At 40.0% G+C, this 23,782-nt stretch overlaps 1 long non-coding RNA gene across 2 annotated transcripts in view; it reads left to right on the forward strand.

Annotated features, from left to right (window-relative positions):
- Nucleotides 1-23,782, forward strand: part of LOC123001314 (uncharacterized) — a 62,772-nt gene that overhangs the window by 9,249 nt on the left and 29,741 nt on the right. The window contains exons 3-5 of one of the 2 annotated variants that reach the window (XR_008956461.1): nucleotides 12,108-12,291; nucleotides 15,384-17,249; nucleotides 18,978-23,470. This is a non-coding gene — a long non-coding RNA (uncharacterized LOC123001314). Of the gene's footprint in view, nucleotides 1-12,107; nucleotides 17,250-18,977; nucleotides 23,471-23,782 lie in introns of both variants that reach the window. The other variant, XR_008956460.1, reaches the window with a different exon arrangement.

The following is a 23,782-nucleotide window of genomic DNA, read 5'->3' on the forward strand; positions in this document are numbered from 1 at the left end:
TGTATGGGTTGTGCAGAAAGATTGGTTCTTTTTCCTCTTCAAGTAAGTAATGGCCTAGGGCAATTAACAAGAATTTCTGAGCTAAACCATTCATATTGCATACAATATCATATGCATTTCTGGTGAATATGAGAGATAATTAAGAATTAAACTTCATATAAATTATCATCCAGGAAGCATTCTTTTACAGGGAGTCAACATGTAATTTGTTCATAAGCGGGCGTACTAAAATGTGGAAGGAAAGTTTTCTCATTCTTTTGTAAGCCTGTATGTTCTATCCAATTATGAATAATCTTGCTTAATTCTCAGGTACATATCCCATTCATATCTTTTTATTGTTAGAACTCTATTACATTTATATGTGGATTCCCTCACTAATAACACCCAGGAGCCTTTTTATCTTCTGCCTTGTCTCAACCCTCAACCTTAAGTTGTCTGCTCACTGTTCATGCTTTGAGTTGGTAGCAAACATCTGACTTGAGTTTCTACAAATTGTGCTTATGAAGATTTTACTGGAAACTCTAAGTTGTATATTTGGCAGGTTGTTGTTGGGTTGTTTTTTGTTGTTGTTTTTTTTTAATCTCTTATACATTTGTATGTTCCTACAATGGGCCTTTCAAACTTTCTCTGTCATCCTGGAGCTCCTAAATCCATCTCATCCCAACACTATCAGCATTTTTTCCCTCTATACCAAAGAGATAGAAGTCATCATGTGTGAATTCTATCACTTTCTCCCTTTGTCAGGTCTGTGGAACAGGTGTTGCTCGGTGAGGCCAGCTGTCCCTCAGCGCTCAGGACTCTATCGCTGCCCTTCTATATGATACCTTTTTGGTTTTGCCATGCCATCATCTTTAATCTTTTCCTTTTCCGATTTCATGCTATAAGCTATTTAGATTTCAATGAGAGGCGCCTCAGTCTGGAGTATGAGAGCGCTATTTAAGGTTTGTGGGTTGGTTGGAACCATGCTGTACTGGAGGAGTATACCATACCATGAGTGAGGGGCTTGCCATACCCTCAGCCCTCGTCTAAACAAAGCAGGAAGTTGCTCCTTCATGTTCATCAAGCTTTGTTGGACCTGTTTACAGGTATCCCTTGTTTTATAAAAGTTCGTGTGATGCCACCTTACTCTTATGAAGGACTTACCTTAGTACCTGTTTTCTTTAACCAAAAGAAATCGAAGAGGATTTTGGCTATTACAAGAAAAGGTGAAAAGTGAAAGTAGCGTTCAGAGTTTGTTTTGCAGGGAGCCGATACAGAAGCAGCAGGCACCCCAAGCCCCAGGCGTAGCCCTGTCAAGCTCCTTCCAGGGAAGACAGAATCTCAGCATCAAGTTGCCATAGTTTTGAACTGTGTCTTTGAGCATCTGTGCTCTATCTCCATTTATTGTGTGCATCCGTTAGCAAGATGAGTCCTGAGCTATCTGAAAAGCCTAAGACAGGTTATTTTGGGTCTAGGGAAGCTAAAAATGTTTTCTTTATAAAGTAATGGTAACTGATACTTTGCTCTACGCTATTCAGTTTCCAAAATAGGGATGCTGTTCTTTCAGACAGCAAGAGAACGCTCTACTACTTGTCTCTCTCAGACACAGATGAATGGGTCAGTGATTGATGCCCAGCCCTAAGGTAGCCTGCCATTTCGTGGGCTTGTGAGTAACGTCTGAGACCAGCTGGCACAAGAGCCGTGCCCACTAGAGGCACCCTGTCCTTGGTGGTGACTTGCTGACCCACGTTTGGGTGACTGCAAGTTTGAGTCAGGACACAGTGTGAGTGGAGAGAGTTGCTAGAAAAGTGGAGACCCAAGAGAAGCTGTGAATTAATAAGCAGAGCCATAAAGTAGAGAGGAGGTCATCATAGTGGAGAAGAGAGACGCAACTAACAGAAACTGCCCCCAAATGGGCAGAGGCTGAGAAACAGTGATAGCTTGGTGGACTCTGCTGTGGGGTCCTTGGTCTCAGACTGTGGTAGCTTCATTCTGCAGCCTGAATCATGAGGCCAACATCTCCCTGTTTATCTTATGATAAATGCATCACCTGAAGTAACCGGAGGATGATTCTCAACGTGAGCAAGCCTCACACATTTAGCTGCCTGTTTCACCTTAAGCCCTTTTTCTTCTCTCATTGGCTCTCTGTGTCTTTCTCCCCATCTCCACTTAACTGTAGTATTTGGCAGTCTACCCTTTCAGCATATCTAGACATCTTCTGTCTATGAAATAGTTCTCGATCTCCGTGCAAAGGGTCATGCTTGTCGCTTAGTTTATAAAAAGTTATTCAGTATTCAGCAGTGACCTGGAATTCAGATTAGTGGCTTGATTTCTTTATTGTCTTTTTTTTTTTTTTAAGATTTTATTTATTTATTCAGCAGAGATAGAGACAGCCAGCGGGAGAGGGAACACAAGCAGGGGGAGTGGGAGAGGAAGAAGCAGGCTCATAGCGGAGGAGCCTGATGTGGGGCTCGATCCCATAACGCTGGGATCACGCCCTGAGCCGAAGGCAGACGCCCAACCGCTGTGCCACCCAGGCGCCCCTCTTTATTGTCTTTTGAAGCTAATCCAACTCTTACTGCCAAATGTAATCATTGACTTTCTGTTGTTATTTAATAATCTCCTTGACAGGTAGGTTTTCAGGAGTTTGGGGTTGTCTTTGTCAAATTCTCTTACAAGTTTGGATCAATTATTTATGTCTGAGAATTTCTGTTTTTCCCAACTTTGGTACTAAGAGGTATGCTTTAAGGCAAAATAGACTCGTTGCCAAAGGCTAGGACCAGTTTGGGTCCCTTGGGATCTATACCCAGTGTTAGCAAATGCATTTGCTTGTTTTTGTCCGGAAATGCAGACGTGGAGCGAACAGCTCTTCTGCCTTCTATTTATAACCTTCCTGTTGCTATCAGACAGAACTGCCGGGTCAGGTTAGTGGTGCTGGAAGAGCCTCACAACACAAATGCTGCTGTCTGAGGGGAGACACTGAGGTAACACATTAGCCTCGGAAATGTGGGAGACAGACGAAAGACTTCTAAAATTTCGATTTTATTCAGTTTCTCTTTCATCCGTCCCGTGAATAGTTTTTGATTATTATGTGCCAGGCACTGAGCTGGGTACTAGCTATGCAGACATTAAAATATGGTCCATCCTTTCATTTAACTTGGAGGTGAGGAGGTGTTTTGTGGAGGGTACGTGAGTTGTAATGGAGTTGCCAGTGTTAAGTGTCACATGCAGCCAATAGGAGGGCTGGAAGATGTCTTTGTGAAGCCAGGGAGTTTGAATTTTATCCTCAAAGATTAGGACAACCTACTGCAGTGTGGGCATGTTGTAGTTGCTTGCTGAATACCAAACTGCGGTGTCACATTCTTCACGGGGACACTTAGTCACCGGCTCCAGACTGAGAATTGATTTTTTTAACTTAAAATTTTAGTACATGTTAAGGACTCTGTCAGAATTTTTATGTAATTAAAAAAAAAAAAAAAAGGTCCCTGAGACGTCACAAATTTGACCTCAGTTTCTTTGTCTACATTTGGATGGTGGAATTAATTTATAATTATTTGCAGAGAGATTTTTTAAAAAAGATTTTATTTATTTATTTGACAGAGAAAGAGAGCCCAAGCAGGAGGAGCAGCAGAGGGAGAGGGAGAGGGAGAAGCAGGCTCTCCGCTGAGCAGGGAGCTCAGTCCCAGGACCCTGAGATCATGACCTGAGCTGAAGACAGATGCTTAACCTACTGAGACACCCAGGCACCCTGAGCGATTTTTTTTTTTTTAATTACAGAATAAGGTTCACCAAGTCATGTGCACTATGATTAATATTATAGGTTCTGGAATCAGGCAAAGCTGGGATTCTTTGCATGTGTATGACCTTGGGCAAGTTACCTTACTTCCCTGATTCTCATCTGTAATATCCAGTGCAGAGCTGCTAATGCTGGAGCCTAATGCCATTCTCGCGAGTATGAAATCAGGGAGGGTTTGTGTAATGGGCATGGACTTGCCCTACAACCCTCCTGTGCAACAACATATCAACTTATTTGTCCTCCCTCAAACTAAATCTGGCATTGAGCACCTGCTCAAAAGACTGTCAAGAATTCAACCTGTTAAGTTTGGAGGAGCCCCTCCTCCCTCGATTGTTACAGAAAACCAGTGGATTCAGCCAGCGCCTTTGGACATATGGAAATGGCTTTGTCCTTATTCTCTGGTGGTAGCTATTCTTCCATCCTGAGCTTTTCTCCAGCTGACACCTCTTGTGTCTGTTGGGCATGGAGGTCCAGCCAACTCAGTGATGCTCCCCATAGAAGTCCTCCCCTGCTGACCCCAGACTCAGCCTCACAATCATCACTTCTGCTTCAAGGCCCATCTCCCACACATACCCATCAGCCATGCTTCATGGGGCACATTTGCAAACTGTCTGGAGGAGGAGCCCCTCTCCCAGCAACTACCACTCCGTCAGTTTCTGCTAGCTGCTTTCAATCCACTGGACTCCCAAGCCAAATCCTGGCTGACTCGTCTTCTGGGACTTGACAACTTCTACTGTCAGCCCAGGAGCCTCAACAGCTGTAATCCGCATGGAGGGGAGGGAATCAAGCTCAAAATAGGATTGTGTGACGATCTTCTTGGAACAGTGGAGAGGAAAGACACACTTTTTCTTCTGAGTCTCTTTCAGCAGCAAATATCCCAAGTTATCTTGCTACATAGGGAACATGCTTAGTCATCTCACAATAACTATTAACTATTAGCATTATTATTTTTATCAGCATCCCCTTAGGCTAATAGGCAAGGATTCAGAGAGATCTCCGTAAATTAAAGAAGTTATCCAACTAGAAAATGAACTGGAGAAACTGAAGCTGTCTAAAGAAGGAAGTATAAACTGTTAAAGGGATGAAAATAAGGCTTTGGGAGAAAGCATTAGGATTTTTCAATATGGAAATCAAATAAGTGGCAGGCTTACATTTGTCTTCAAGCATGTGACAGGTTTCAGCCAAGGTCCTGACCAGCTAGCTGTTCTTCATCAACCCCAGGATTTAAAGCAGCAGATAGTAATTTGAATTGCATTCTGGGATTTTGGCTGCTCACACACACACACACACACACACACACAAAGTATCAAGTACTTACTTAATGCAGAATGCTAATAGATTCTGGATGCTGTGGATGCTGTGACCCCAGGGATGCTGGTGGAGCTCACATGCTGGGAAAGGAGAACTAGCTTAGTTGATACACTGGGTCCTCCCCAACACTATGATTGTGCATATGCTTTTGTCACTTAGCGGGTGATCCTGAAAGTCGTATTTTCTCATGCACAGTTAAAATACTCAGTGAGATATGTCATAGATGGAAGGTCTCACTCGGAGTACCAGGAGCCTAGGCTTGTATCTGCTGTTAGACTGATTTCCTGCGTGACCTGGAGTAGCTGTTTACCCCGTATCTATGTAGAAATGGTTCAGAATTAGAATTATTTGATCTGTTGCTCCTCCTTTAACTTTACCATTCTGAAATGTTTTTCTTCCTATTTTCTCTCTACTAGTGAGCAATAGAATTAAGAATTATTTTCAAAGAGTTCACTGTGGTTTATAATTTCCTAATGTAAATATTTAATTTATAAGCATCTAGTTTCTAAAAGGAAATTAATAAGGTTTCTTGTGGAGAAGTTCAGCTGCTCTGTTATTCCAACAGAAGTATGTTTTCATCAGTTCTAATTTGAGGGAACCAATTTTTCATGGGGCAGGTAATTGACTACAGACAGTTTCGTTTCTTACCACAATCCATCTCTTTAGCAAATTAGGCTTTTCACCACTCCCAAGTGAGCTTTCACTTGTTTGGGGTTGGTAGGATCAAGCGGTCCCACTTTTAAACAGAGCCTTGGTGTTAAAGTAAGCCCCTCTTCAGTTTCAGGTTTTCGTGATTCCTTGAAATCAGTCTGTCTTAATTAAGCCATTTTGCTACCTGACCATGGCGTTGATCAGATCACATTTTATTAGTAGTTTTATTTTAAAACTCTGGGAACAAAAGTTTCTTCTCCTGTTTATTTTCCACCCATATCTAGAATGTAGCTCTTGGTAGCCACTCCTTTCTTAATTTCTTTTTGTTTTTAAGATTGTATTCATTTATTTTTGCACACAAGAGAGAGCAGAGGAGGGGCAAAGGGAGAAACAGACTCCTCATTGAGCAGGGAGCCCGATGCAGGACTTGATCCCAGGACCCTGGGATCAGGACCCCGGGATCAGGACCTGAGCTGAAGGCTGATGCTTAACCAACTGAGCCACCCAGGTGCCCTTCTTTCTTATTTTCTGTGGACTTGTCCCATTCTAAATAGGTGAATTACAGGATTGGGACACAGCATCCTTGACTGATTTCCATGTCATTCTTCCCTCCTCTTGCTCCAGTCCCTACTGGGTATTAGACAGTGGGTACAACTTTGCTAGAGGGTGACAAAACCTCTGCACTTGGTTCTTTGTGCATTGTGTAGTTGAATCTTCTGTTTACAACTTAATTTTTCGATCCTCTTTAAGCATCACATCGTATTAAAAGGTTAGGTAGGCATATACTGTAAACCAGCCTACTTCTGCCTCCATAATGGTAAATAACATCTATGTAGCTAGGTTATAAGATGCTCTTCAAAACGAAGTCTATGTCTTACCATTTTTATGTATCCCAAAAAATTATGTAGGTCTTTGAACATAGGTGTTCACTGAGGGTAGGATAAAGGGGGAGCAGCAGAGGGAGACCAAAAGGTTTACTAAGAATGTGATGTCTTCATAATGGACTCAATGCTGGCTGCCTGTTAGAGTGGCCTGGACACGCACACACGCACAGATACTGATGTCTTCGTTTCACTCCTAGAGATTCTGAGAGGAGGAGGATTTTTTTACTCCTTACCAAATTGTTCTTGGGGAGCAAGAATTGTCATTATTAAAACATTGGTCTACCTTATCAAAAGAATTTAGACAGTGATGAAGACATTGTCAGTAGGTACATGAACAAAGAGACTAAGCAAATGTTATCTACTATGCTGACAACTTAAAGTTTTGTGCCCTAAATAATGTATCACTGTTTTCGGTTATTTATTTGTTTGTTTATTGTGTTCTTGTGTTATTGTGTTCACTTCTGCTCAGAGACCCTGATCCTTGATACATGCTGACAGCACACCCAAGTGATTACTCTTCCTGCTTCAAGGACTTAGAGATAAACGATACGTTCAGACAGTGTATGCCAGTTGAGTAGTGGCAGTGACATTTAGCCCCTGTGTGTTCCCCTGGGTGCTCATCAGTGGTACACAGCTGCTGCAAGTCTCTTAGGAACTTTGTTTCAAGAAGATATTTAAAGAGGACAGAGTAGCAGTTTGTTGCTGAAATTGAACTAATCCAGACTACCTACCAAAGCTAGTCTTTATATCAGCATGAACTCTGCTTTCCTCACTTTGTCACAGATCCTTTATGGTGGGCTCAGCTGCAAGAATTGCCCACATCTTAGTTGGTAATTTAAGTCTTAAAAAATTTTTTTTGAATAATTTAAATCAGTCGTTGTCAAAGTATGGTTCAGGGAGCTCTAGGGGTTCCCAAGATTCTCTCAGGGGTCTCCAAGGTTAAAATCATGTATAGGTAAGAGATCCATAAAAGTGTATTATGGACCAATGGATTTCAGTGTAACAGTATAAAATGTGCATGGTATGGTTTCAGATTGCACCCTGTGATTTACCTTTAAGAAAATAACATGCCAAGGGGTGACTGGGTGGTTCTGCCGTTTAGTGGTGACTCTTGATTTCGGCTCAAGTCATGATCTCCGGGTTGTGGGTTTGAGCCCTGAATAAGGCTCCATGCTCAGCAGGGAGTCTGCTTGGGATTCTCTCCCTCTCCCTCTGCTCCTCCCCCCCACTCGTGTGTGCATGCTCTCTCTCTGTCTCTAAAATAAATAAATAAAATCATTTTTTAAAAAGAAGATAACATATCAAGCTTGGGTACAGTAGCAAAGGAGAATATCTACAATTATGAGAAGTGTAATAAAATATATCTCTTTTCCATCAACATACCTGTGCTGAGCTGTTTTCTTTCTTTCTTTTTTTTCTTCCAAGATTTTATTTAAATTCAAGTTAACATAGTGTAGCCTTGGTTTCGGGAGTAGAATTGAGTGACTTATCACTTACATATAACACCCTATGCTTATCACAAGTGCCCTCCTTAATGCTCATCACCCAGTTAATTACCCCATTCCCCACTCCACCTCCCCTCCAGCAACCTGTTTCCTATAGTTAAGAGTCTTTTATGGTTTGTCTCCCTGTCTGTTTTTATCTTATTTTATTTTTCCTTTCTTTCCCCTATGTTCATCTGTTTTGTTTCTTAAATTCCACATATGAGTTAAATCATGGTACTTGTCTTTCTCTTATGGACTTATTTCACTTAGCATTATACACTCTAGTTCCATCCACTCTAGTTCCATCTAGTTGTTGCAAATGGCAAAATTTCATTCTTTTTGATGGGTGAGGAGTATTCCAGTGTGTGTGCGTGTGTGTGTGTGTGTGTGTGTGTATACGCACACCACATCATCTTTATCCATTCATCAGTTGATGGACATTTGGGCTCTTTCCATATTTTGGCTATTGTTGATAATGCTGCTATCAACATTGGGGTGCATGTGCCCCTTCAAATCAGTATTATTGTACTCCTTTAGATACATACCTAGCAGTGCAATTGCTGGGTCATAGGGTATTCTGTTTTTAACTTTTTGAGAAACCTCCATACTGTTTTCCAGAGTGGCTGCACCAGTTTGCATTCCCACCAGTGTAAGAGGGTTCCTTTTTCTCCACATCCTCACCAACGCTTGCTGTTTCTTGTGATTTTAGCCATTCTAACAGGTGTGAGGGGATATCTCATTGTAGTTTTGATTTGCATTTCCCTAATGATAAGTGATGTTGAGCGTCTTTCCATGTGTCTGTTGGTCATCTGTATGTCTCCTTTGGAGAAATGTCTGTTCCTGTCTTCTGCACATTTTTTAATTGAATTATTTGTTTTTTGGTTGAGTCTGTATATTTTGAATACTAACCCTTTATCGGATATGTCGTTTTCAGATATCTTCTCCCATTCCGTACGTTGCCTTTGCTGTGCAGAAGCTTTTTATTTTGATGTAGTCTCAGTGGTTTATTTTTGCTTTTATTCCCTTGCCTCAGGAGACATCTAGAAAAAGGTTTCCATGGCAGATACCAGAGACATTATTGCCTGTGCTCTATTCAAGGATTTTTATGGTTTCAGGTCCATAAGTGATGCAGTTTCATTCTTTTGCATGTGGCTGCCCAGTTTTCCCAACACCATTTGTTTGATCTTTCCCATTGGCTATTCTTTCCTGCTTTGTTGAAGATTGATTGATCGTATAATTGTGGGTTTATTTCTATGTTTTCTGTTCTATTCCATTGCTCTATGTGTCTCTATTTATGCCAGTATCATACTGTTTTAATTACTACCACTTTGTAATATAACCTGAAATCTGGAACTGTGATATCTCCAGTTTTGTTTTTCTTGTTCAAGATTGCTTTGGCAATTCTGCGTCTTCTGTGGTTCCATACAAATTACAGGGTTGTTCTAGTTCTGTGGAAAATGCTGTTGGTATTTTAATAGGGATGGCATTAAATCTGTAGATAGCTTTGTGTAGTATAGACATTTTAACAATATTTGTTCTTTGAATTCATGAGAATGGACTGTCTTTCCATTTTTTTGGTGTTGTCTTGAATATCTTTCATCAGAGTTTTATAGTTTTCAGAGTACAATTCTTTTACCTTTTTGGTTAAGTTTATTCCTAGATATTTTATTATTTTTGGTACAATTGTAAATGGGATTGTTTTCTTAATTTCTCTTTCTGCTGCTTTATTATTAGTGTATGGGAATGCAACAGATTTCTGTGCATTGATTTTGTATCCTGTGACTTTACTAAATTTATCAGTTCTAATAGTTTTTTTGGTGGAGTCTTTAGGGTTTTCTATATACAGTATCATGTCATCTGCAAATAGTGAGAGTTCTACATCTTCCTTACCAATTTGGATGCCTTTTATTTCTTTTTGTTTTCTAATTGCTGTGGGTGGCTAACTTCCAACACTATATTGAATAAAAGTGGTGAGAGTAGACATCCTTGTCTTTTTATTGACCTTAGGGGAAAAGCTCTCAGTTTTTCACAATTGAGTATAATGTTGGCTGTGGGTTTTTCATATAAGGCCTTTATTATGCTGAGATATATTCTCTCTAGACCTGCTTTGCAGAGGTGTTCATCATGAATGGATGGATGTTATACTTTGTCAAATGCATTTTCTGCATCTATTGAAATGATTATATAGTTTTTATCCTTTCTTTTATTGATGTGACATACTACATTTTATGAATACTGAACCACCCTTGCATCTGGGAGTAAATCCCACTTGATTGTGATGTAGGATATTTTTTTAATGTATTGTTGTATTTGGTTTGATAATATTTTGTTGAGAATTTTTGCATCTATATTCATGAGAGATATTGGTCTGTAGTTGTCTCTTTTGTAGTGTTTTTATCTGGTTTTGGTGTCAGGGTAATGCTAGCTTCATAGAATGAATTTGGAAGTTTTCCTTCCTCTTCTATTTTTTGGAATAGTTTGAGAAGAAATAGATATAAGCACTTCTTTAAATATTTGGTAGAATTCACCTGTGAAGCCATCCGGTCCTGGACATTTGTTTTTGGGGAGTTTTTTGATTACTGATTCAATTTCATCACTGATTACCAGTCTGTTCAAAATTTCTATTTCTTCCTGCTTTAGTTTTGGTAAGGTGTATGTTCGTAGGAATTTATTCATTCTAAACTGTCCGATTTGTTTGTATCTTTTGTCTCTTTTGTTTATGTTGATAGACTCAATTTGCTAACATTTTGTCAAAAATTTCTGTATCTACGTTCATGAGAAATATTGGATCATGGTTTTTCTTTTCTCATATCTTGTCTGGTTTTGTCATGCTGGTCTCATAAAATAAGTTGGGAAGTATTTCCTCCTCTTCACTTTTTTTTCTAGAGGAGCCCTGTGTGGAATTGTATTATTTCTTCCTTGAAGATTTGGCAGAACTCCTCAGTGAAGCCATCTGGGCTCTGATTCTTCTTTGTAGATTTTAAATTACAAATTCAATTTCTTTAGTAGGGGTGATCTTTAGTAGCTTGTGTCTTTCAAGGAATTTTCCATGAGTTGTAGTACTTCGTGCCTTTATGGAATTTGTTTATTTCATCTGAGTTGTTTGATTTATTGGCATAAATTTATTCATTATTCCCCTTATTTTTCAAATATCTATGGAATTTGTAGTGATATCACCTCCCTCATTCCTATTTGAAATTTATATATTCCTTTCCCCCTGATTAGTCTAGCTAGAGGTTTATAAATTTTATTCTAATACTCTAAGAATCAATTTTTTATTTTATTGACTTTATTTTTTTGTTTGTGTTCTGTTTCATTGATAAATATTTTGATCTTTAATTCCATTCTGCTTTTTTCCCCTCAAGCCTCTAAGGGTGCAGATAATCTTTCTGTTTTTGATTTTAATTCCATCGTGGTCAGAGAACATGCTTTGTATGATTTGGATCCTTTTATTTATTGAAACTTGTTTTACAACCATGAATGTGGCTGACCTTGATAAATGATTTATGTATACTTGAAAAGAATGTGTATTCTGCTGTTGTTGGAGTATATGACAAATTTCAATCAGGTCAAACTGGTCAGTAGTGTTGTTCACGTTTTCTATACACTTATGAATTATCTGGCTACTTTTTCTATCTGTTATTGAGGAAGAGGTATGAAATCTCCAACTATAATTATTGATTTAGCTATTTCTCTTTTTAGTTCTGTCTGTTTTTGCCTCAGTTATTTTGAAGTCTTCTTATTAGATGCCTACATGTTTAGCATTATTATGAACTCTTGATAAATTTATGGATTTATCATTATGAAATGGCCATCTTTATCCCTGGTAATATACTCTGTTCTGAAATCTACTTTGTCTAATATTAATGTAGCCACTCAGCTTTCTTTTGATTAGTGTCAGCATGATATATATTTTCCATCCTAGCACTGTTAGCCAAATTGTGTCTTTGTATTTATTTATTTATTTATTTATTAAAAAGATTTTATTTATTTATTCGACAGAGATAGAGACAGCCAGCAAGAGAGGGAACACAAGCAGGGGGAGTGGGAGAGGAAGAAGCAGGCTCCCAGCCGAGGAGCCTGATGTGGGGCTCAATCCCAGAATGCCGGGATCACGCCCTGAGCCGAAGGCAGACGCTCAACGACTGACTGCGCCACCCAGGCGCCCCGTGTCTTTGTATTTAAAGTGAGTTTTTTGTAGCCAGAATATAGTTGGGTGTTTTCTGTCCATCTTCTAATCTCTGTCTTTTAATTGGGATGTTTAGACTATTTACATAAAATGTGATTATTGATATACTTGGGTTTAAGTCTACCATGTTGGTATTTGTTTTCTGTTTGTCTCATCAGTTCTTTCTCCTCTTTTATCTTTTTTTCTGCTTGCTTTTAGATTGGGAATTTTTTAACTATTCCTTTTTATCATTTTTGTTGGCTTGTTGGCTGTAGGGGTTGGTTTGGTTTGGTCTCATTGGTTGCTTTAGGGTTCGTTTTGAGCTTACTATGTTCTACTTTGAATTGATGTTATATATTTCCCATATAGTAAAAGAACTTTATACTAATATACTTCTATTTCTTCCCTTTGAGATTTTGTGCTATTCTTATCTTTTGCTTCTACATGTGTTATAAATTCCACAATGTATTGTAATTGTTTTTACTTTGAATAATTGGTTACGATTTAAAGATATTTAAACAATACGAAGAAATCTTTATAATTATTGACATAATTACAAGTTCTGGTCTGCTTTATCCCTTTGGGTAGATGAAGATTTCTGTCTATTGATTTTTTCCTTTTGCTCGAAGGACTTCCTTTAACATTTCTTTTTGTGTAGACCTGTTGGTGATAAATTCTTTTAGCTTTTTTTTTCCTTTTAGTTTTTGTATGTCTGAAAAAGTCTTTATTTCACCTTTGTTTTTAAAAGATATTTTCATGGAATAAAGGCTTGTAGGCTGAGATGTTTTTTTTTCCAGTTCCATTTGTCCTCTGCCTTGCATTGTATTCATGACAAAATCTACCTTCATCCTTATCTCTTTTTCTGTATATATTATGTGTCTTTTTTTTTTTTTTCTGGTTGCTTTTAAGATTTCCCTCTTTACAACTAGTTTTAGGCAATTTGGTTATGAGGTGATTTGATGTAGTTTTCTTCATATTTCCTGTGCTTAGAATTCATTGAGATTCTTTGATCTGTGGGTTTATAGATTTTTATCAAATTTGGTTTCCTGAAATCTTGGCAATTATTTCTTCAATTTTTTTTCTCTCTTCACCTCTTTCAGGGTATCCCAAAACATGAATATTAAGCTGCTCAAAACCTTCCCTGCTGTGTTCCTTTTTTTTTTTTTTTTTCAGCCTTTTGTTTCTCTGTGTTTCATTTTCTGTGCTTTCAACTGTGGTATCTTCATGTGTAGTAATCTTTTCTTCTTCAGTGTCTACTCTTCCATTAATCCCCAATGTATTTTACATCAGAGACAGTGTAGTTTTCCATCCAGAATTTCAAGGTGGGTCTTTATGAATCCATGTCTCTATTTAACCTGTTCATTCTTTCACCTTATTCTTTAAACATATGGAATATAGTCAGGATAACTATTTTAATTTCTTTTCTACTAGTTCTATTATTGGTATCATTTCTAGTTCAGTTTCAGTTGATTGATTTTTCTAATTTGTGGTTATATTTTCCTGCTTCTTTGAATCCCTAGTAATTATTTATTAGATTCCAGACATTGTGTATTTTACCTTATTGGGTGCTGTATATTTTTCTATTCCTATAAATATCCTTGAACTTTGTTCTGGGAAGTGAATAAGTTACTTGGTAACAGTTTGGTTCTTTTGGGTCTTTCTTTTTAAGCTTTTATTTCTTTTTTAAATTTTTATTTTTTTTAAAGAAGAGTAGCATCTTTTTATTTTTTAAAGATGTTGTTTATTTATTTGTCAGAGAGAGAGAACACACAAGCAGGGGGAACGGCAGGCAGAGAGAGAAGCAGGCTCCCCAGCTGAGCAAGGAGCCCGATGCAGTGCTTGATCCCAGGACCCTGGGATCATGACCCGAACTGAAGGCAGACACTTAACTGACTGAGCCACCCAGGCATACCACTTTTAAGCTTTTAAAGGCAGGACCAGAACAGTGTTTATGATTAGTTTCAGATTAATTTTTCCCCATAACTGGGGCATACTCTTCTGAGTACTGTGCTTTGATGCCTCATGAATTATGAAGTTTTCCACTCTGGCTTGTGGGAATAGACACTATTTTCAATCTTGCGTGCACTTCCCAATCTTTTCAGGTGATTCTTTCATTACCTTCAGGTAGTTTTCTTGCATGGATTCTCTGATCAGTTCTTACCTGAGTTCTCTGAGACCTCTGGAATTTTCTCTTTATGTAGCTCTCTCTTTTGGTATCCTGCCCTGCATACTCTATTCAATTTGACTTACCCATACTCCAGCTCCATCTCAATTCAGGAAGACCATAGAACTTTACTGGCTTCCCCTCCTGGCACTGCCCCCTGGGAACTCTCTCAAGGCTTGAGCAATTTAGGGTTCATCTCATTTATTTTCCATCTCTCAGAGATCACTGTCTTTCATTGCCAAATGTCTCGAGAATTACTGTTGTATATATTTTGTCAAGTTTTTTAGATGTTTCAAGCAAGAGAGTAAACCTGATTCCTGTTACTCCATCTTGTTTGGAAGCAGAAATCCCAGACATCTTGTAGTAAGCTGGATATTAAAGAGATTTGCAAAGATTTAAAACAATTCTACTCTTTAAGTTCTTTTGTTTGTTTTGGAAAATATAGTTTTTATAAAAACATTTAGGTTAACTTATAATTGGTTTATGATCACTATTTTTAAACAAATTAACAAATATTTAAAAATTTTTTATTTTAAATTTCACACATGGTAAATATCAATAGATCTAACTCATGTAAACAAAAGACCTTTGGGTTCAATAATTTTTAAGAGTGCAAAGGAGTTCTGAGACCAGAAAGTCTGAGACCAGTGATGTAAATATACTGAAGTGGTTATTGTTGGATGCTTGAACCTGAAAGTTGGGTAACCCGCGTGCTGGGGAGAGCATGGGTACAAAGATGAGAAGACCCATAAACAGAGAAAAGAAGGAAGAAGAAGAAGAAGAAAAGAAAAGTTAAGAATCTGTTTGGCTCCCGAGAGACACAGAGAGTAGCATAGATTTCTCATTTTCCAGTTGTTGTATAGACATTTGCAAGGCCCAGTTATACTTCCTGCCTATGGAATCGTTTAGATAATACTAAAAATAAATTCTGTCTCTTTTTCCTTAGAAAGAAGAAACTGGTGGGAAAAATTAAGACACCATGGTAGGCTTGAAAGGAAGACATTTTGAGAGCCTAGGGTCCTTTTGGAGTCCAGAAGTCAAAATGCTGTGACAGGTTGATGCTGTTCACGATGCTCAAACAGACTAACGGATCACACTTCAACGTGCGGAAAAGGAGCCTTAAGTTCTGTGATTTCATGGTTATTGTCAGTATGCTGGTTAGTCTATTGGCAATACACTATGAGGAGAACCAGAACTTTCCCTCATCTTATTATCTAATCTTGGCCAGCACCTCACTGGAACTTAGTTTCTCCACATTTACACAATGAGAGAAGATTTTCTAGGTCTTTGTTTGCAAGCGACAGAAACCTCCATCAAATTAGCTTAAGCACAATAGAGCATTTATTGACTCATGTATCTGGGAAGCCAAGCTGAGCTAGTGCTGGCTCCGACACAGCTGGGTCTGGGTGTTCGGGGTCTTCATGGCTTCACTGTATTTTCTCTTTCCTTCTATTCCTTCCCGTTTTCTGCCTATTCCCTTCCGCTTTCCTGTTTGCTTTGTTCTCTGATCAACCACAAAATAACCCCCAGAAGCTCTAAGCATTTATGGACCTTTGAGATCAATCATGAGCCCAGAGATAGAAACGAAGATGCACTGTCTTCCAGCAGCCACAGGCCCAATCCCTTTCTTTCTTTGGCTGTACCTGGGTCACATGACCATCCTTTGAACCGATGACCTTAGGGCCATGGAGAACCAACTTTGGCCAGACTGGGTTATGTGGCCACTCCTTTGGCAGGGGGTGGCAGATGAATTGCTACTGGCAGTCCCATCAGAACCACCTAGAATGAGGGGCAGCTCAGGAAACAGTGGGGGGTGCTGAGCAGACCACAGTCTGCACTCTCGAAGTGTCATGAAGTGAAGCAAACTCTGTCATGTGTTTATGATTTTAAAAAGAAATCCAACCATGTGGCTGTTGCAGCATTGCTGGGAGTTTGGCATTTTCTTCTGAGTCCCTGATTCTCTTCTTAGGAACAGTTTCATCCTTTCCTATTGCTTTTCAGGTATTTCATGTACATGCTTTAAATTCCATCTTTGCTCTGAAGCCTTTTATCAACTTTGTTATGTCAAGAATAGAGTCCACTGTACCCAGAGTCAGTGATTCCAATTCCTGCCAACACCTTCATGCTTCCTTTCAGATCTATCTAACTCTCTTCTGCCTGGATCTTTTCTTTAACCCTGATGTGTGACAGAGATGTAGAGTCAGGGTTGATAGAAAAAGACTACAAATCAATAAAAAGCAAAGAGGATGATCTCTTGATATGGAGTCCTCATGAAATTTAACATTTAGTTGAGTCATCACCTCCAGCCTCCCTGGGACTGCGAAGGAGAGTGAACACACAGGTGAAGGATTTAGTCACTGCACCGGAAATGTTATGCAAGACATACTCTCTTCTCCCTGAAGTAGCAGCCTCTAGTAAAAAGCTCTTTCCGCTAATCCACTTTGGAACTCATTCTTGTGTTTTTCCCTTTTGTCCAGAAGGACTGAATGAAAACGTAGAGTCTGAATCTGTTTACTCAGAAAAATAAGATCTCTAAATAGTGTCATTTTAGGCATAGTTTCAGAATGCAGCTTAGCACCTCCATACTATATTTAGATCAGTACTATCAAAATGAAAAGGCAACATGCCAGGTGGTTATTATGCTCTAGAATATTCTAGCAAATTTGCATTTGGAATTAAATATAAAGCCCTTGCTCTTCTGTAGATCCAGCTAATGCTCATGGTTCATTGAAGGACAAGAATCACTTGTAAGCCCTTTAATGGGTGGGCTGCAGGAGAGAAACACTCGGAACAGCAGAAGTTGTCTCTGGAGGTGAGAATATGTGTGATCATAATTCTCCTTTGTCCACACTTCTCTACTGTTCAAATTTTCTGCAGTAAACACATACCACTTTCATAATATAACTTTAAAAATTCCATCCATGCAAAATTGTGAAAGTTCTTGGCATACACCAAATTATGTTTAAGCAACATATACCTACGGAATGAAACTGACTGATACCCACAAAACTCCTTGGCTTGAACCCCATTCTGGAAACTCTGATTCTGCCTTGACTCTGCGGGAAGGATCCCAGTGGGGTCTGGCATGTGTACCCGCCTTAGGGCCCTTTGCTGTACCATTAGGACTGCAGGAGTCCCGTCTGCACGAGCATTATCCGGCCTCTTAGGACAGACCCACTGGGGACTCTGGAGCTTAAGTTCAGATCTGTAGTTCCCAAGCTTTCAGACTAGGTAAAAAAAAAGAGAATTTTCCTCCAACCTCTGGGAGTGAGGGGCGAGATGGAGGATAGGAGCATATCCCTATAAGTGTGTGTGTGGCGAGGGCCGCCACAGGCAAACTGCCTGAGAAGCAGACTCTTCACTCCTGAGCCTCCTTCTCAAGCATTTACGTAGCCTACATGCACCACATGCCAGCAGGACCCTGGCTTATCTCTGCTGAGCACCTATAATCTCAGGTGTCAAGTTTGAATAGCGTCTGCCCAACACACAGAGAGACCCCTGTGGATGAAGAGTGCTCCTTGAGAACAGGGCAGTGTGGTAGCACTCAAATCTCAGACCCAGAGCACGGGAACCACTCTTTCTCACTCATAGTCCACGTGTTCAAGAACAAAGTTACAACTTGAAGCCTACAAAGAGCCGTGAGCATCCACCAGTAGCATCAGCCTGCAGTTAAGAGTGTGAACGGCACGTGTTACATGGTGCACTGGGTGTTATATGCAAGTAATGAATCATGGAACTTTACATCAAAAACTAGGGTTGTACTGTATGGTGACTAACATAATAAAAAATTATTAAAAAAAAAAAAAAAAAGAGTGTGAACGGGCCCAGGAGGCGGACCTAGTGTGAGTCTGGCTCTCACCCAGCAATGGTGAGATCTGGGGAAAGCGCTTCTCCTTTCTGAGGCTTGATTTCTTCACATGTAGAAGCAGGTAGTTTATTCGGTTACCAGAAATAAAATGGGGGTGAAATGTTGGCAATAGAAATTGCTCAATAAATAACAAAAATCATTGTAACATGCTAAATCATGTTACACACAGTACTCCCCTCCCAGTCATTTCTGTCAGACTCAAAACCCCATTCTTCAAGTTCCCCATTGAACCTCTTAGTAAAACTAACAACCATTTGTTGCTCATCTCTGAACCAGTTGCGAATTGTCTTTATCCTGTGTCAGTGATAACACAGGAGCTGAAAATGACTTGGAGTTCATCTTTTGGGTCCTAGGAATGACTTTTATCACCTTGGGAGGCTTGAGTGTGTTTACTCATAGGAAGTGCTCATAGCAGGGAAGATCATCATCATTAATGTTGAAATTGAAATGTATCAGAGTGTTTTTTTTTTTTTCTTTTAAATAAAAGGAGAAAGAAGTGGGGGGGGGAGAAAAACCCCTACTAAGTCTACGGATCCTACAGTAGAAGTTAGGGCCTCGCTTTTTTGTATGTTCATCTATAACTAGATCAGCTTTCATATCTTACTTTTCTCTGGTTAATAAGGCCATATTTGACAAAGTCGTTGTTACCAAATCAGTCTGTTTCTCTAACAGAGCAAGACATGTTGAAGATCTTGGAAGTCTCAGAGCATCTGGTCTTACCAGAAAGTAAATGGAAGGTGGGCCACAGTGGACTGAAGCAAAGGAAAGTATAATCCTTGGAATTGTCATTGTGTCATAGACATTATGGATAATCTTATTTAATGTTACTATAAGGAAATGGCTACATTCTGTTTTTCCCCCAAATCATAAATCACTCAATAATTTCATTTGAACAGGTAGTTTGCCAGATAGTGTTTTATTGAATCTAAGAAACCATGTATTTTAAAGTACGTCATTATTTTGTGTATTGCTAGGAAAGAAAAGGCACTGCCATTGAGGGAGATATTAAATGTGAGAAAGTCTGGAAATCGATCAGAAATGGTACATCCTTCTGTCTGATGAGCTCATTTTAACATCCTTTTTGTCTCCCCCTTCCCACTGATACTTAAAGACGTTAGATGACTAGTTTGAGAGCGTTAGTCACAATTCAAATAGAGGTTCCACTTTATACAACACAAATACAACCATTCACCACCGTATGCCCAAATCTTAATGGCATTTCAAGCACTAATGAAATGAGGCTAGTTTATGTTTCTTGAATTAATTAAATAAAATAAGGGCTCAATCATTAGGCAAATCACGACAGACATCACCAGGAGGACCATCTGGGTCTTACAATGTTCAAAGGATTTGTAAATGGAAATGTCATTTTGTCTTACTCCTACCTTTTTGAACATTTGTTCCTAACAAATCCTTGGGATAATACCAGATTTCTTTCTTTCTTTCTTTCTTTCTTTCTTTCTTTCTCTCTTTCTCTTTCTTTCTTTCTTTCTTTCTTTCTTTCTTTCTTTCTTTCTTTCTTTCTTTTCTTTCTTTTCTTTCTTTCTTTCTTTCTTTCTTTCTTTCTTTCTTTCTTTCTTTCTCTTTCTTTCTCTCTCTCTTTCTCTCTTTCTCTTTCTCTCTCTTTCTCCCTCCCTCCCTCTCTCTCTTTCCCTCCCTTCCTTCCTTCCTTCCTTCCTTCCTTCCTTCCTTCCTTCCTTCCTTCTTTTTTTCCCCAGAAGCAGTCGCAGAAGAGCTCCAGATTCAGGGTAATATTAATCAGTTCACCCCAGGCAATTATGGCATATTCTTCAGGAATATTACAGGCAGAACTGTTTCAACAAGAGACTTTCCTAGCAGAATGCTAAGAAAAAACTCAGCAAGGAAAATGGTAGATGGAAAATGTCAGGAGGGAGATTGGGTTTCTATTTCAAGGATAGTAAAACCATTATGTTTTAATGCATTCAAGTTCAGACTGATTCATAGCCAATGACCAAGTTCAAGCTAGAAGTTGCACAATTCCATTGAGATGCAGTGAATTCAGATTCTGCCTTTCAGGTCAGAGGATTTTAAGCAGGGGCTTGATCTCTGGAAGCTTCAATTTCCTTGTGTTGGCTGTTGGGCCAGATGGTCTCCAATCCCCCTTAAGTCGATAGTGCTGTGGTCCAGCCAGAGGTCATGAGCGCTGGGGCAGGCTCCTCTGGAAGGAGATTAGGTCTGAGTAACTGTGTCAGGCTTTGAACTGGTGCACAAGTCCTTAGACTTTCGGCTCCTGGACCTTGCAAAGTGGTTCCTGAGATTGTTGTTTGGCTGCCTAATATCCAAATACCCTTCCTGTTGGGGAACAACCCCAAGTTAGGTGGAGGCCACAGGGGCCAGCCACCTGCCACAAAGACTCCTGGGCAGCCAGGACATGGGCATGTGCCTGGGCCTAGCCAAGCAGAGCCATAGACACAAAGACACAGGGAGAGGTAGAACTTTCCAGGCTGGCCTCAGCAGTAGAGGTGAGCCTGGAGAAATATCATTCAGCACCCCAGGGCACGGTTCTGGCAAGACAGTTCTGGGACTATAGTCTGGGTGTGTTCTTGCTGTATATTTGCCCTTTGTCCCCACCTGCTCATGGAGCCTGCTTCCCACCTTCCTGAAGATTCTCATTATAGCTCTCTTTGGTGTCCATGACTTCCTGCTGTTTACCACAAAGAAGTCTGACTCCCGGATATCTGTCAAGGGCACGTCTATACTAAGCTCTAGAAAGCTAGAGATAAGGGCTTAAGTGAAAAGGTGACCAGATGGGTGCTGTTGGGGAAGGCAGCATGGGAGGACACCCAGAGTGGCATTGTCAGGTTGCCTGACGGCTTGGGAGGCTCTTCACAAGGAGCCATGCTACCCAGTAGATTGTCCACGCTCCGTGTCTGACCATCAGCCTCTTTTCTCCCATCTCCTCTCCCCTCCGTTCATAAACCATTTCTGATGCCCTAGGGCATGCAATTAAATACTGTTTTTAAAATCAACCTTATCTAAGCTCCTTATGGGTTATCTCTTCTCCCACAGAGGTGCAGGAAACTGGCAGCACGTAATTACACCCAACTTGATAGGTGGCAGCCTGGGGAGTTAAGACGGATGGGGCAGCTCTGTTCTTAGCCTGCCTCTCTTGGGAGATTTCAATGCTTATCTCTTAAGTCACTGAGATTTTCGTTACAGTTTCCCCCACAGCATAGAGAGTGCCCAACATCACAGTGCTGGGGTAAGATGAATTTCTTTCGTTCTTTCTTAAAAAAATCATGCTTTTTCAGGCACTGGGAATATAGTTCCTGGCATTTAAGACAAGGTGCCTGTTAAACTCTGCATAAGGCCATTTTCTCTGCAATTAGAGACTTTTGGCTCAAAAAAGATCTTTTCCGAGAAACCATAAGCCTGTATTCTGGTATTTCAACATTTCATCCCTCATCCTCCCCTCACTCCTCACTAGGGTGCTTGATGTCTTAGAAATTGAACACTACCACAAAGCAATCACCCAAACTGATGCTTCCACTTTGCAAGCTTAAGAAAATGAAGTTAAAAACACACAGAGAGACCCCAAAAACCTTTAGTAGAGCTTTAGACCTAATATATGTGAAGGGCTGTTTCCAGAAGGAATAATAACTAGAAGGCACAAATAAAGCACTGAAATAAAAATCCCCCTTTGAATTATGCATAAGCAAAGTAAATTAGTAAAATCCAAATGCACTTTAAGAATAGAGATTTGCCATTTGCTGGGATTGGGATTTATTTCATTACTGAAAAGGAAGGGGAAAAACAAAAATAATAAGATTAGTTGTACTTCATGTCAAAGGCAAATGTGTTTCACATTTTGATGGTCTTCTGTGGGTCCATAAGTATATGGTCTGAGCTGCACCTGGGTTAAAATTGTCATTAAGAGGAGAGCTGTTTTTTAAAGGGTTGATAGTCTCTTGAGAAATATGAAGGTCTGATTTTTTTTCTTTGTTCATTCATTTATTCAGTTGTTCATTATGAAACCCCTTCTCTGTGCTCTGTGCTGAGTGGGGATATTAACACAATAACACAGCTCCTGTTCTTCAGGGGCTTCACAGTCTCCTTCAGTATTTAACAATGAATCTCTTGTCAAACGGATTCCTCATTAGATAGTTCTAGAAGCTGTTTAACCAGTGACTCTCTTTCCGTTTCAAAGGAGAGCCACCACTTCCTGTTCGGGCTGATCTGGGATGAATTCACAGAGAGCCGTGATTTGAGCTGGGTTTTCAAGGATAACAGGATTTCGATAGATGGAAATGGGCAGGACAATGGCACTTGTGAGGAGTGGAGGGGGTGGAGAATGGGGATAAAATGTATCTGGGAGACTCTAGTAATAGTCTTTCAGAAAAAGAATCCCTTGGAGTAGGATGAGAAGAGTGATTTGGGACCACTTAGTGGAGGCCTTTGAATGGAGAGCAGAGCTTTGTTCTGGGCAGAGTTTTGGTCAGGGAAGCTCTAGCTTCTTCTCTGTCCTTGACCCTTTCTGTAGGAATTGTTCCTCTACTTTTCATTTAATGGGCCTGGTTAAAAAACTGGGAAAACCTGGAAGGCTTGCTGTTCTGGCAACTTCGGTCCTTAGGAGTCTGGGAAGCCGGGAGTCCCTGAGAGGAGGCTGTGTGGTTGAGGTCTGACCACAGTGCAACCCTGGGGCAGCTCATCAGTGCAGGACAGCTGTGGGAGGGAAGCCATGTGCAGAAAGGAACAGGGGTCAGGGGCTGAATTTGTTCCCGACCTTTCTGTAAAATGAAAGAGTGGGACTTGCTCATTCCTAAGATGACTTCTGGTCATGCTTCAGTCTACCCTGCATTTGTCATTTTGATGGGGAGCCCCTGTCTCCTTTGGCACAAGTTTTATGGGTCTACAGGCTGTGGTTTTCTGAGCTCCCTTGCTAATATTAAGAAATCACATTTCCTTTTTTTTGTTTCTTTGGATTGCTTAAACTTTTAAAGTTTGAGCGGTTTTTTAAATAGTAAGATTTAAAGTCTCAAGTCATCTTAGAGGCTGTAATTCTCCTGCGATTTCAGCTCCCAAGCTGTTAGTGACTTTGATCAAGTCTCCTATTGTGATGGATGATTAAAGGCATGTGAACGTCAGGGGAAGAGCAGCCTGGAAGTGACATTCGAAGGGCTTGATTAGTCTTCTGTGTAGATCAGGTAAGGTCAGGCACAGGATATTGTTAAAACTCTAAATTCTGGTAGTTGGTCTCTGAGTACAGGTACTCTAACATTCAGAGATCTTTGCTGCCCTTTGAAAACTGTCAAACTCATAATCTCATGCAGATAAAACTAATAATAGTGATACCAGCCAACTTTTACCGTGTGCACTATGCTAACCCATCTACAGGCATTTGCTTATGTTATCATCAAAAGATCCCTGTACAATGAGCCCCTTGCACCCGAGGAAACTACAGTTAGGAAGATTACGTTTGTGCTCTAGGCCACTAACAGGTGAGGGGCAGAGCCTGG

Source organism: Ursus arctos, unplaced genomic scaffold, assembly GCF_023065955.2.
Source record: "Ursus arctos isolate Adak ecotype North America unplaced genomic scaffold, UrsArc2.0 scaffold_3, whole genome shotgun sequence".
In the NCBI taxonomy this organism is placed as follows: domain Eukaryota; kingdom Metazoa; phylum Chordata; class Mammalia; order Carnivora; family Ursidae; genus Ursus; species Ursus arctos.